The sequence below is a fragment of the Rhinopithecus roxellana genome, chromosome 3 (genome assembly GCF_007565055.1).
Source record: "Rhinopithecus roxellana isolate Shanxi Qingling chromosome 3, ASM756505v1, whole genome shotgun sequence".
Lineage (NCBI taxonomy): Eukaryota > Metazoa > Chordata > Mammalia > Primates > Cercopithecidae > Rhinopithecus > Rhinopithecus roxellana.
In genome coordinates, this window is record NC_044551.1 from 52,634,074 (window position 1) to 52,646,108 (window position 12,035).

The following is a 12,035-nucleotide window of genomic DNA, read 5'->3' on the forward strand; positions in this document are numbered from 1 at the left end:
CAGCAACATTATTTAACAGTCCCATTACAAAAGGAGAACCTAGTCCATATTGATTAATAGCTTGTTTAAATCCTTTAAGTATGTTAAAGGAAAAAGGCTCAAATGTAGCTAGAATACTTCCCTGTTGACCTGCGGCGGGGCATATCCTAACAGAGAACTGCCAAGCCTCTATATCACTCTATCTTCTAGATTGCTGAATTCCTGACTGAATAGAACTGAGAGTGGTCGCTCGAGGCGCTGCTCGAACCATCACTGGGGCAACTACTTTTCACCCTGTGTCCTCTGCAAAAGAAAATTCTTGAGTGTCAGGCCGCTCTTTTTCTTCAAAATAATTAGGGGGTGCACAAGGGTAGGGACAAAGCTCTCCCTCCTTTGCCGCTTTAGCTTTAGCTGGCAAACAAACCTGCTCTGTCACCTCTTCTGTTATTTCATTATACTCTCCTTCCTCATGATTTCACCACCGTGAAAAGGTTCCATGGTGGAATGAACCAGAGCCCGCACTTGCTCATTATTACCCTGATGCTTCCGAGCTCCGCTTCTTACTCACCACAGGGATTGCTTAAGAGTACTCGGGTGTCCTCCAGCTTAGTTCCACGTTCTCCAACCGTCACTTCAGCAACCCTCTGACCCGAGTTCAACCCCACGTATAGACACCACTTGCCAAGACCAGCTCAGTCTTGGAGCCCCTAACCCAGAGGCGCTAGAGGAATTAAGACACACACACAGAAATACAGAGTGTGGAGTGGGAATCAGGGAGTTGACAGCTTTCAGAGCTGAAAGCCATGAACAGAGTTTTTCCCACGTATTTATTGACAGCAAGTCAGTGATAAGCATTGTTTCTGTAGATTACAGATTAACTAAAACAGGAAACAAAAGGATGGACTCTGGCTAGTTATCTGCAGCAGGAACATGTCCTTAAGGCACAGATCGTTCATGCTATTTGTTGTGGTTCAGGAACACCTTAAGTGGTTTTCTGCCCTGGGTGGACCAGGTGTTCTCTGCCCTCATTCCGGTAAACTGACAATCTTCAGCAAGTCACAGTGCTGCAGAGATTTTGTTTATGGCCAGTTTTGGGGCCTGCTTATGGTCAGATTTGTGGGCGTGTTCCCAACACACTGAAACCTCCACCTCCTGGGTTTAAGTGATTCTCGTGCATCAGCCTTTTGAGTACCTGGGATTACAGGTGCACACCACTACAGACCCGTCTAATTTTTGTATTTTTGTAGAGATGGGGTTTTACCATTTTGGCCAGGCTGGTCTTGAACTTCTGACCTCAGGTGATCCACCCACCTTGGACTCCCAAAATGCTGGGATTACAGGCGTGAGCCACCATGCCTGGCCGAAAGGGACGTTTTGTTAGAAAGAAAGCTGCAGTGGGGTGTGGTGCCTCATACCTGTAATCCTAGCACTTTGGGAGGCCAAGGTGGGCTGATTACCTGAGCTCCAGAGTTCAAGACCATCCTGGGCAACACAGTGAAACCACCTCTCTACTAAAATGTACAAAATTAGCCAAGCGTGGTGGCACATACCTGTAATCCCAGCTACTCAGGAGGTTGAGGCAGGAGAATCACTTGAACCCAGGAGGCGGGGGTTGCAGTGAGCTGAGATTGTGCCATTGCACTCCAGACTGGGCGACAGAGGGAGACTCCATCTCAGAAGAAAATAGAAAGAAAAAGAAAAAGAACGCTACAGAAGAGTGCAGCAGGGAGCTTCGGCAAGACAGGACCAAGTGCACCCTGGTGAATTTTTCCTTAGAGGTATTTGTAGGCCTTAAAGCAGGAGCTTAAGGGTAATTTGGACCATATTAGCCACTTTGGTCATGATAAATGTTTATATTTGTAGACATTTTGGTGCCTTGATATCAGCAAGGCTTGCACAATATGTTTCAATATGCATGCATTCCGTAGATGTATAGAAATTTTAGTTACTTATACTTTTCTAGGAAAGAAGTCTGGTACCAGATGCTGGTTTTAGATAATAGGAAACTCTCATTAGTTCCAAATTCCTCAGATGAAGAGTTTTGTCTCTGTCTGGTCTGCTTGATGGCCACCAGGTGATCTTTTCCCTCCTCAGAAAGGAGAGTTGAGAAGAAACTCCTCCCCTGCTCGCTCAGTCATAAATCAATTTTATCTCTAAGGGGTACTATCTTCTCTCTGTTCTTGCTGGACAATAGAGCCAATATGCCTTCATTGCCCCCAAACACTGTTAACACAGGACTTCTGCCGTAACTAGACTTTTTCTTAATGTTGAGGGAATATGGAAGATAATTGTGATCTATGAACAAAGGGGTCAACTTGAAACAAATTAAATACTACCTCAAAATTCCTCATGATTCTGTGTCATAGGAGACTAAAGCTCCTGTTTTTATTTCATAATGGTCGCATCTCCCACACTCTTTGGGCCACATTTTTTGTTTGTTTCTATCTTTTCAATGTCTTCCAGAATGTTCACAGAAACTCAAATATTACTGTGCAGAGAAATATGAATCTTATTTGCCATACTTTTGTTCACTGACACAAACAGGACATTTTATCCTTTATCAAGAGATATATACAGCAGGGATTTTCTTTCCTCCAAGAGAAGTTGTCCCTCCTTTACAGAGCTATCAGATTAAGCCTCAGTTATTTTTTAAAACACATAAATTTCCCACTTTGCTAACTAGAGATTTTCCCAAATATACAAGATTTAAAATCTGGTATTTTAGCCATATTTTTATCGTTTCCTGTATCTGTAGCCCCAGTTAATATTTTTTATCATTTACAATAATTTTACTGACCACATTGACTATTTGTCTTTTTGGGATTTCTTCATCCATACTTATTTTTTACTCACTTTCTTTCTTTCTTTCTTTTTTTTCTCACTGTGTTTCTGCACTTTGTTTATTTAAATTTATTGCACTTTTACAACAAAATTTCTATTTCCTATTTTTTTTCTCTGAGTCTGACAGTAACTAAAAAGTTATACAAGTATGGATTTTAAAGAAACTATGATGGAAACAAGGCCCATAAACTCTTCTTGGGAGAAAAATGAAAGACTTTCTACTGGGAATGTTTAGATACAAATACATGTGCAAGCCTGGGAGTCCACTCAAATTGATTGGCAGTCTGGATTTGCCATCAGCATACCTGTGCTTGCAAAAGACCCACAGGAGACTGTCATTCTTAGTTTGTGAAGCAGTCATCCAAAGCAAGAGCAAATGCACGCATTAAAAGAGAGTGCTTTCTGCTCCCAATCCTTCTCTGTATAGAAACTGTGCATGAAAACCTCAGAAATTAAAGGAAAAGGTAATAACTATATACATAACTTAAACAAAAAGGAAATTTCTCTCTCTACCTCCCCAAACACTGTTTGTATACACAGAGAGACACACAGGCATATACACACACAGTCATGCACTACATAACTATGTTTCATTCAACAACGCAACATAATACAATGGTGGTTCCATAAGATTGCAACATTCTGTTTTTCCTATACCGTTTTTATGTGTAGAAATGTCTAGATAGGATGCTTCAGTTGTTTAGATATGTGCCATTGTACACATTGATGTTGTTTGCTTTGTGTGAATACAGCACAGATACTCTTATAAACAAATGGAGTTTGGTTAGGAACCCTGGTTTGTGGGATAAGTTGTACAGAATTGTATTCACTCAGAAGCAAATTAATTTTTATGGAGCCTAAGATGATTGCTACTTTACAAAAATGTAATTGTATCTTACTCTTTCAAAAGATGAAAGAGGGCATAACTATTTCTAGAAAAAAGTCATAATAATACATAAATATCTCAAATGAATTGAATGTATACTAAAGTTTGTATACAATTAAGGGGTACAAGTACACTTTTGTTACATAGGTACATTTCCTAGTGGTGAAGTCTTGGTTTTCAATGTAGCTGTCACCCTAGTAGTGTACACTATATCCAATAAGTAATATCTCATCTCCCACCCACAGTTTGGGCTGCTATTAATGATACCATACACTGGGTGGCTTAAACAACAAACATTTCTCACAGTTCTGAAGACTGGGAAGTCCAAGATTATTGCATTACTGTGATGACGAATCTCCTCCTGATTTATAGATGACTGCTTTCTTGCTATGTCCTCACATGGCAGAGAGAGAGACTGAAAAGATAGAAACACAAACGCACACGCACACACACACACACACACACACACACACAGAAAGAGAGACATCATCTCTCTCGTGTGTCTTCATCTTCTTATAAGAGAACTGATCCCATTCGTGAGGGCTTACCCTCATGAACTAATTACCTCTCAAAGGCCCTGTCTACAAATACTGACAAATTTGGGATTAGAGATTTAACTTATAAAATTTTGGGGGAAACAAACATTCAGTCCATAACAGGTATAAAGTTGTATCTTAGAATATGAGCTGTGTTGTATAGTCAAAAGAACACTAAAGTTGAATTCTGCACACTCCTTGGGTCCTGACTACATATTTTTTGAAATATAGTTGGGAAACTGTAGCCTTTCATAGATCAATTGCAGTTTATTTGGGAGCATTGAATAAGACAGTATGGATGAGCATATATAACCTAATGCAAAATATGAGTATAATAAGAGATTAATGATGTGCATATAATCAGTGAGTATGCCTGTGCTTATGTGTGTATTGAATAGATACTGAATTAACCTATTACACAAAAATTCTGATTACTTAAGTATTTTAGAATTAGAAATGTGCACAAGGATCATGATGGAATATAACTCATAATATTTCAGGACAGAAGAAATGCTGATTAGAGTTAAGCTAGTGTTCTGTTCTGTTACTGTAAAGGAGGGGACCTCAATTATGTTTGGGAACCTGTAGGGAAGAGAAACAGATCGCCACAAACATTCTAAGAAATACTTTTGCAAGAAATTATCATTATGTCTTATGCTGAGGGCCTGCAGTTGCTACTCAAACTTTGAATCAAACCTGAGATGGTGATCATTCCTGAAGTTTAAATGGTATAATCACCTATCCCAATCTCTTCAATACACAGAAATATTGAATATCTCTTTCTTTCTCTCTCTCCTCCACATCTTTTCTCTCCCTTTCAAAGGTGTCATTTATGTACCCATATTATTTTTATTTTTATTTCACATGTAGATAGCTAAACTATTTCATTTTTAAGAGTAGAAATTATGCCTTTTTATAATTTTTATTACATTGATTCCTATTTTACAACATTCTACTTATAATTTTTAACTTATTGTGATTTTAAAGTTTTATTTTATAATTAAAACACATAGCTGTTTTAGAGATCATTATCAAATGTTTGGAGATTTTTTTTTTTAATTGAGCCAAATTAGCTTTCGATATAGTCAAGATCCATATATAATATTGAGAACTACCTCTCTCCTGATGCTTGGATTCCAAGGCTTAGTTTTATAGGTTTTATAATTCTATGTATTTATTAAATTGTAACATATGGTCCATAAACAAAACAATAGCAAGCCTTTGATCTCCATGTGCAAACTCATAAAATGATAATGCTTTCATAAAAATAGATGAAACAAATCATTTATTTAAAAAAAACTTCCATATCTTAAAATCACAGAACACTAATCCTTTCACTAAGGCAATCTTATCAAGAATGTGACCTATTCTTGTATACAGACTACACTTTCTTATTGCCATATGATACAGATCTTTGTAAAATGATTTAATGGACCCTGAATTTGCTAAGATAAGTGCATATAAACAAGTATAGATAGAATTTATCTGACGTTGAGAAGCTGCAGCATTTACAGTATTTAAAAGTAGTCTCACTTGCCAGTGACAGAGAAAGATTCCATGTGGAATTTCAATAAAGTATAACTGAATAAGAGACCCGGAACAGGCAAAACTAGAAAGAAACTACCTTCCTAGACAGAGCCCATGTTCATCTTAAGAGGATAGAGGTGGATCCCTGGTCAGGCACTGTGAACACTTAGAGGGATTAACTCTATTTGCTCTTTCTGAGAATTCATGGGATACCCCTAAGGCTATCATTGGCCACTCTTAACGACATAGGTATCATTAAGATGAAAGGCTTTCAATTTTTCTTCTTGTGACCCTTACAAAATGTGTTTTATTCCAGAAATATTAAACTTCCCTTCTCATATTTTCTTCCTTTATGGAAAATCTAGAGCCTTTTGTCAGGAGTATTCAATCATGCCACTTTGTTAAACTTTTTTTCTGATGATTTTTTATATTATTGCGAGAAAGTATAGTCACAATTTATGTATAAACTTTGCATAAAATAATCTACATTTTGCAGTTTTACTAGTACCGTGAGTTTAAAATGAAATTCTTTAAATCATATATTACGGATTCACATAGAAACCACTTAAAATAACCAATATGCCTATAGTCTAAATGAATATATTTTCAGTATACAATTTAAATAATGCATCCGTTGTATGTAGTTCTGTTTGTATGAGCTATATGAACTATGCAGCTGAGATTGATGTACAGCTAATTATTCTCATTCCAAATAACCCATATGACTTAATTTTGTTTCATATTTGAAAAGGCGGAGAATCACCTGCAGCAACTGCAAAATATTGGGATGTATGTGGGAGATAGGTCACATTTTTAGAACACGAAACAGGATATTTTCCACTTCCCTAGATATTTTCTGTTTTTCTTAATACACGCATTAAATTATTTATTTCAGCTGGAGTTTCTACTATTTTTATAGCTCGCGTATAAGCAAACTCACTCATAAGATTCATTCCAACCATTTGATTCACTGAGCTAGTGTTTGTTGTTTGTGTCTTATGTGGAAGACTTTCTGTTGAGTATTGTTTGGTTAACAGAATAAAATAAATGATTATATTGCAGGCAACGATATCTTCCCTTCTTAGAACAGTAAACAAAACTTCCAAACTAGCACTCGCAGTTATTCAAATGAATTATGCCCATCATATTTCTCCAGTAGAATAGGAAAAATGTGTTTGAGCTTATCATAAGCCACATTTATAAATGGAAAATGCATTCAGTCCTATGGAGAACAACTGGTGGTTCCCATACTCTCATTATAGATGATAGATCATATCCAAAAGAAGATTCAACTGAAAAATCTTTTTGGCCGGCACAGTGGCTCACGCTTGTAATCCCAGCACTTTGGGAGGCCAAGATGGGAGGATCACGAGGTCAGGAGATCAAGACCATCCTGGCCAACATGGTGAAACCCCATCTCTACTAAAAATACAAAAAAATTAGCCGGGCTATTTTTTATTTTTATTTTTATTTTTATTATATATTTTTTTATTTTATTTTACTTTTTTATTTTTCTTTTTTTTTGGAGATGGAGTCTCGCTCAGTCACCCAGGCTAGAGTGCAATGGAACGATCTCTGCTCACTGCAAACTCCGCCTCCCAGGTTCAAGCCATTCTCCTGCCTCAGTCTCCCGAGTAGCTGGGACGACAGGTGCCTGTCACCACGCCTGGCTAATTATTTTGTAGTTTTAGTAGAGACGGGGTTTCACCGTGTCAGTCAGGGTGGTCTCGATCTTCTGACCTTGTGATCCGCCAGTCTCGGCCTCCCAAAGTGCTGGGATTACAGGTGTGAGCCCCCGCGCCTAGCCATTTTTTAATTTTTATTTATTATTATTTTTTTTAAGACGGAGTCTCACTCTGTCACTCAGGCTGGAGTGCAGTGGATGGATCTCGGCTCACTGCAGTCTCCGCCTCGTGGGGCAACACCATTCTCCTGCCTCAGCCTCCCAAGTAGCTGGGACTACAGGCTTGTGCCACCACACCCGGCTAATTTTTGTATTTTTAGTATTTTTAGTAGAGACGGGGTTTCACCATGTTGGCCAGGCTGGTCTTGAACTCCCGATCAAGATCGAGTCACTGCACTCCAGCCTGGGCAACAGAGCAAGACTCCCTCTTAAAAAAATATATATATATATGTATATATATAGCAGTCCATATACGTATAATATATGTTATATATTATATATTATATATTATCTTATATAACATATATTTTATATATGGACTGCTATATATAATATATTATATACAATATAATGATATACTATATAAATATTTATTATTTATATATAAATTTGTATATAATATATTTATAAATTTATATATTATATATTTATATATAAATAAAATATAATAATATAATATATAAAATAATATATATATATAAACTATATATATGGACTGCATATAAACACTCAGCCTTCTTTTCCACTAAACTTTATGTTGGTTACACAATATACCCGTATTCTCTATAGCATATATTTGCCAATAAAGTATACCTGCACAGTTCTTTCTAGGTTTTTTCGTGACTATTTTAACCATCAAGTCAAGATATAAGTTTTAAAGTTTTTTAAAAAATTACCTGGAGAAATTTTTTTAGATGAAAACTTCAGAGACATGAAAAAACCCTGTGCTTGGGCTGATAGTTTTATTAAAAACTAATTAAATTCATGAAATTGTTACCAGCAAAATACATCATCTTATTTGATAATAGAACAGTGCAATCAACCTTATTTTGATTTTTAGGTTTGAGGCTGCATTCCAGGTTTGATTGCTGATACTGAAGATGAACTTGCTCCTAAAGTTAATGACTCCCCTCACACACATAAAAAAATTAAACTTCTGGTTGCTGTAGCAGTCAAAGGTTGCTATACATAGTGCTTGCAATAAATTCTGATTGGATCCTTAGAGTTGAAGTTGTAGGAAGTGTCAACTCACACAGCACTAACCCATTCCTGATTGCAGCCCCCCAGGATGCTGATTGCAATGTAGAAAACTTTGTAAAGGACAAGGGCTGTGTGTCATTGTCAGCGAACTTTGGAACAATACTTGTGATTTTATGACTATTTTTTATTACTGATTGTATGTCAAGCAAAAAAAAAAAAAACCTCTAATGCATTTTTAGGCTCTTAATGCCTTCTAAATTTTACATAAAGTAGACTAGCTATTTCTGCTGTATAAGCAGATCACTAATCATTCATTTGGTCTCTTTCTGGGTAGCAAGTTGATACTTAATATTCAAGAGCCCTGCATCCTTAGATTTAACACTGCAGTGATATTTTAAAAATTATCCTTTGTAGCAAAGAAGCAACATAACCACAATTTATGCCCTTAATGTGTACTTGTTCAATAAACAAATCACCAGTTTGAAGACAGAAGGTCAATGCAGAAAAAAATATGAGTGTATCCTTCCAGCAAATTACTGCATTATTTTCTGTGCACACACAGAGACCTGGAGTGATAATTCTATTTCCCTTCCCCCCTTTGACACATACAGGCATGCACTTCGTGCACACAATCCTGCACCAGAAAAGAAGACGCATGTGATCCCACAGGCAATCAAGTGGGATAGAGCCCAAAGCTCCAAGTTCCATCCGCGCTAATTATGGACCCTCCCTGTTTCAGGGACCATCCTAAGTGCTGCTGTACACTGTTTCCCAGATATAGAAAGGTCTGCTTTCATCTTAACATTTTCTAGAAATCTTTATTGAAATGGAACCTGAGTCATCTAACCTTATCTTTTTTTCTTTTTTTTTCCAAGAAAGAGTCGCACTCTGTTGCCCAGGCTGGAGGACAATGGCGTGATCTCAGCTATGATCCACCAGTCTCAGTTGTCCTTGTTGTTCATTTATTCAACAAATGAACATTAACATTCAATAGACAATTAGCTTTTATCTTTTATAACATGCTGGAAACTCCAGGAGACAACAGGAACAAAAAAATAAATACACACTGACACACACACACAGAGTTCACTTCTGAATTAACTTGAGAATCTGTGTACTGGACACTATAGTAATAAGATTTTAAAACTAGTGAATATATACATGAACTCAAAAATATTAAGTATCTGTTATTATTGACTAAACTTCATAGTTAGCCTTAATTAAATCTTTGTAAGTGTGATTTAAGATATGTCCAAATTGCTTTTCTAATTGTCTTGGCAGAGGAAGTCTCTGAAGCAGAGGGAGGCTCCACAATTTCACAATATGTGACCACGTGAAGGCAATTCTATTAGTTACCATTTTATCATTAATACTCTTTTAAAAATATTCAGGTCCCTAAACAGAGATTTTAACCCTATAGATTGGGTCTTTTATTTATTTTTCAGTAACCAATGCTCATAACAGAGTTTAAAATAGTAGAGGGTTCTGGAGAAACATGCAGTTTGAGAAAGCCTAAAAATTTAGATTTGCCCTTATACTTACGTAAAACAATTAAATATACCGTACACTAACTATTGAGAAAATTAGATCAATTGATGTTTTTGGAAAGTCTTTTTATTTGTGGAGGCTGAGTTTGTGTTTGTGCATCTGTTTTTTGTGTATATATGTGCACACATATAATTATGGATCTCAAATGTACAAAACAGGGAAGTAAATGATAATGGTCTCACTGAGATGAATTAAATATAATGTGAAATTGAACTTGATCTAGATTTTTATCTTCAAGTTCCCTTAATATTATCTAGAGACCTCCTCTCATAATTTTTAATTAATTAATTAATTAATATTTTTTGAGACAGAGTCTGACTCTGTCGCCCAGGCTGGAGTTCAGTGGTCTGATCTTGGCTCACTGCAACCTCTGCCTCCCAGGTTCAAGAGATTCTCCTGTCTCAGCCTCCCAAGTAGCTGGGATTATAGACGCACACCACTATGTCTGGCTAATTTTTGTATTTTTAGTAGAGATAGAGTTCCACCATGTTGGCCAGGCTGGTCTCAAACTCCTGACCATAAGTGATCCACCTGCCTTGGCCTCCCAAAGTGTTGGGATTACAGGCATGAGTCACCATGCCCGGCCTTCCTCTCATAATTTTTAAAGCATTTACAATGCCTTAGTTTGTAGACAAATTATGAATACAATTTGGAAAAGATTAAAATAAGATGCCAAAGTGAGGCACCAAGAATTTTCCAGAATGGATATGAAGAGTGGAGCAGGTTACTAATCATGTAGAAATAATGAAATGTTTCCCAATTAGAAATGTCCAAGAAAGATGCACTTCAGCTGTTTTAGATGGTTGTAATAATTGAATTCTTTAAACTCTTCGAAAAATTAAGTTGATTTAATTCTTTCACATAATTTATAAGATTATTTATTGTTTTAAATTTAAAATTATGGTCTATATTTTATTAATTCTAAAAGTGAAGACTGAGGAATAGTAAGACCATAACTAACCACGCCTCTGATAACTAGCATTCTACTCTCTACAAACGTAAGATCAGCTCTTTTTAGATCTCACATATGAGAGAGCACATGTAATATGTATATTTCTGTGCCTGGTTTATTTTATGTAACATAATAACCTCCAGTTTCATCTGTATGGCTGCAAAAAAAAAAAAAAGATTTTATTTTTTATGACAAAATAGTATTTTGTGTATATAGCCATATTTCTTTATACATTAATCCATTGATGGCCACTTAGGTTGATTCCACAGTTTTGCTATTGTGAAGTCATTTGCTGCAATAAATATAGAGGTGTAGTTACACCTTTGACCTACTGATTTCCTTTCTTTTGGAAATATATACTTAGTAGTGGGATTGCTGGATAACATAGTAGCTTTATTTTTATGTTTGTTTGTTTTTTTTCTGGGAAATTTCCATGCTGTTGAACATAATGAATCTACTCATTTACATCCCAACTAACAGTATATGAGTTCTCTAATCTCTGCATCCTCAACAAAATCTATCTATCTATATTTTTTACATTTTAATAATAGCCATTATAACTGGGGTGTGATGTTATCTGTGTATCATTTTGATTTGTATTTACCTGATGAGTAGTGATATCTAGCACTATTCTTATACCTGTTGGCCATTTGCATATCATTTTATTAGAAATGTATATTTTTCTCCTTTTCACTTTTTAATGAGATTATTTTTTTCCGTTGAATTATTTGACTTTCTTAAATATTATGACTATTAGTCATTTGTTTTGTAAATAATTTGCAAATATTTTATCCTGTTAAACATGTTGTCTCTTTATTCTGTTGATTATTTCTTCTGCTGAGCAGAAGCATTTTAGTTTAATATAGTCACATTTGTCTATTT

The 12,035-nt window shown here is 36.0% G+C and overlaps 1 protein-coding gene across 9 annotated transcripts in view; it reads left to right on the forward strand.

Annotated features, from left to right (window-relative positions):
• Positions 1-12,035, forward strand: part of CDH18 (cadherin 18) — a 1,132,251-nt gene that overhangs the window by 895,480 nt on the left and 224,736 nt on the right. The window lies entirely within an intron of this gene.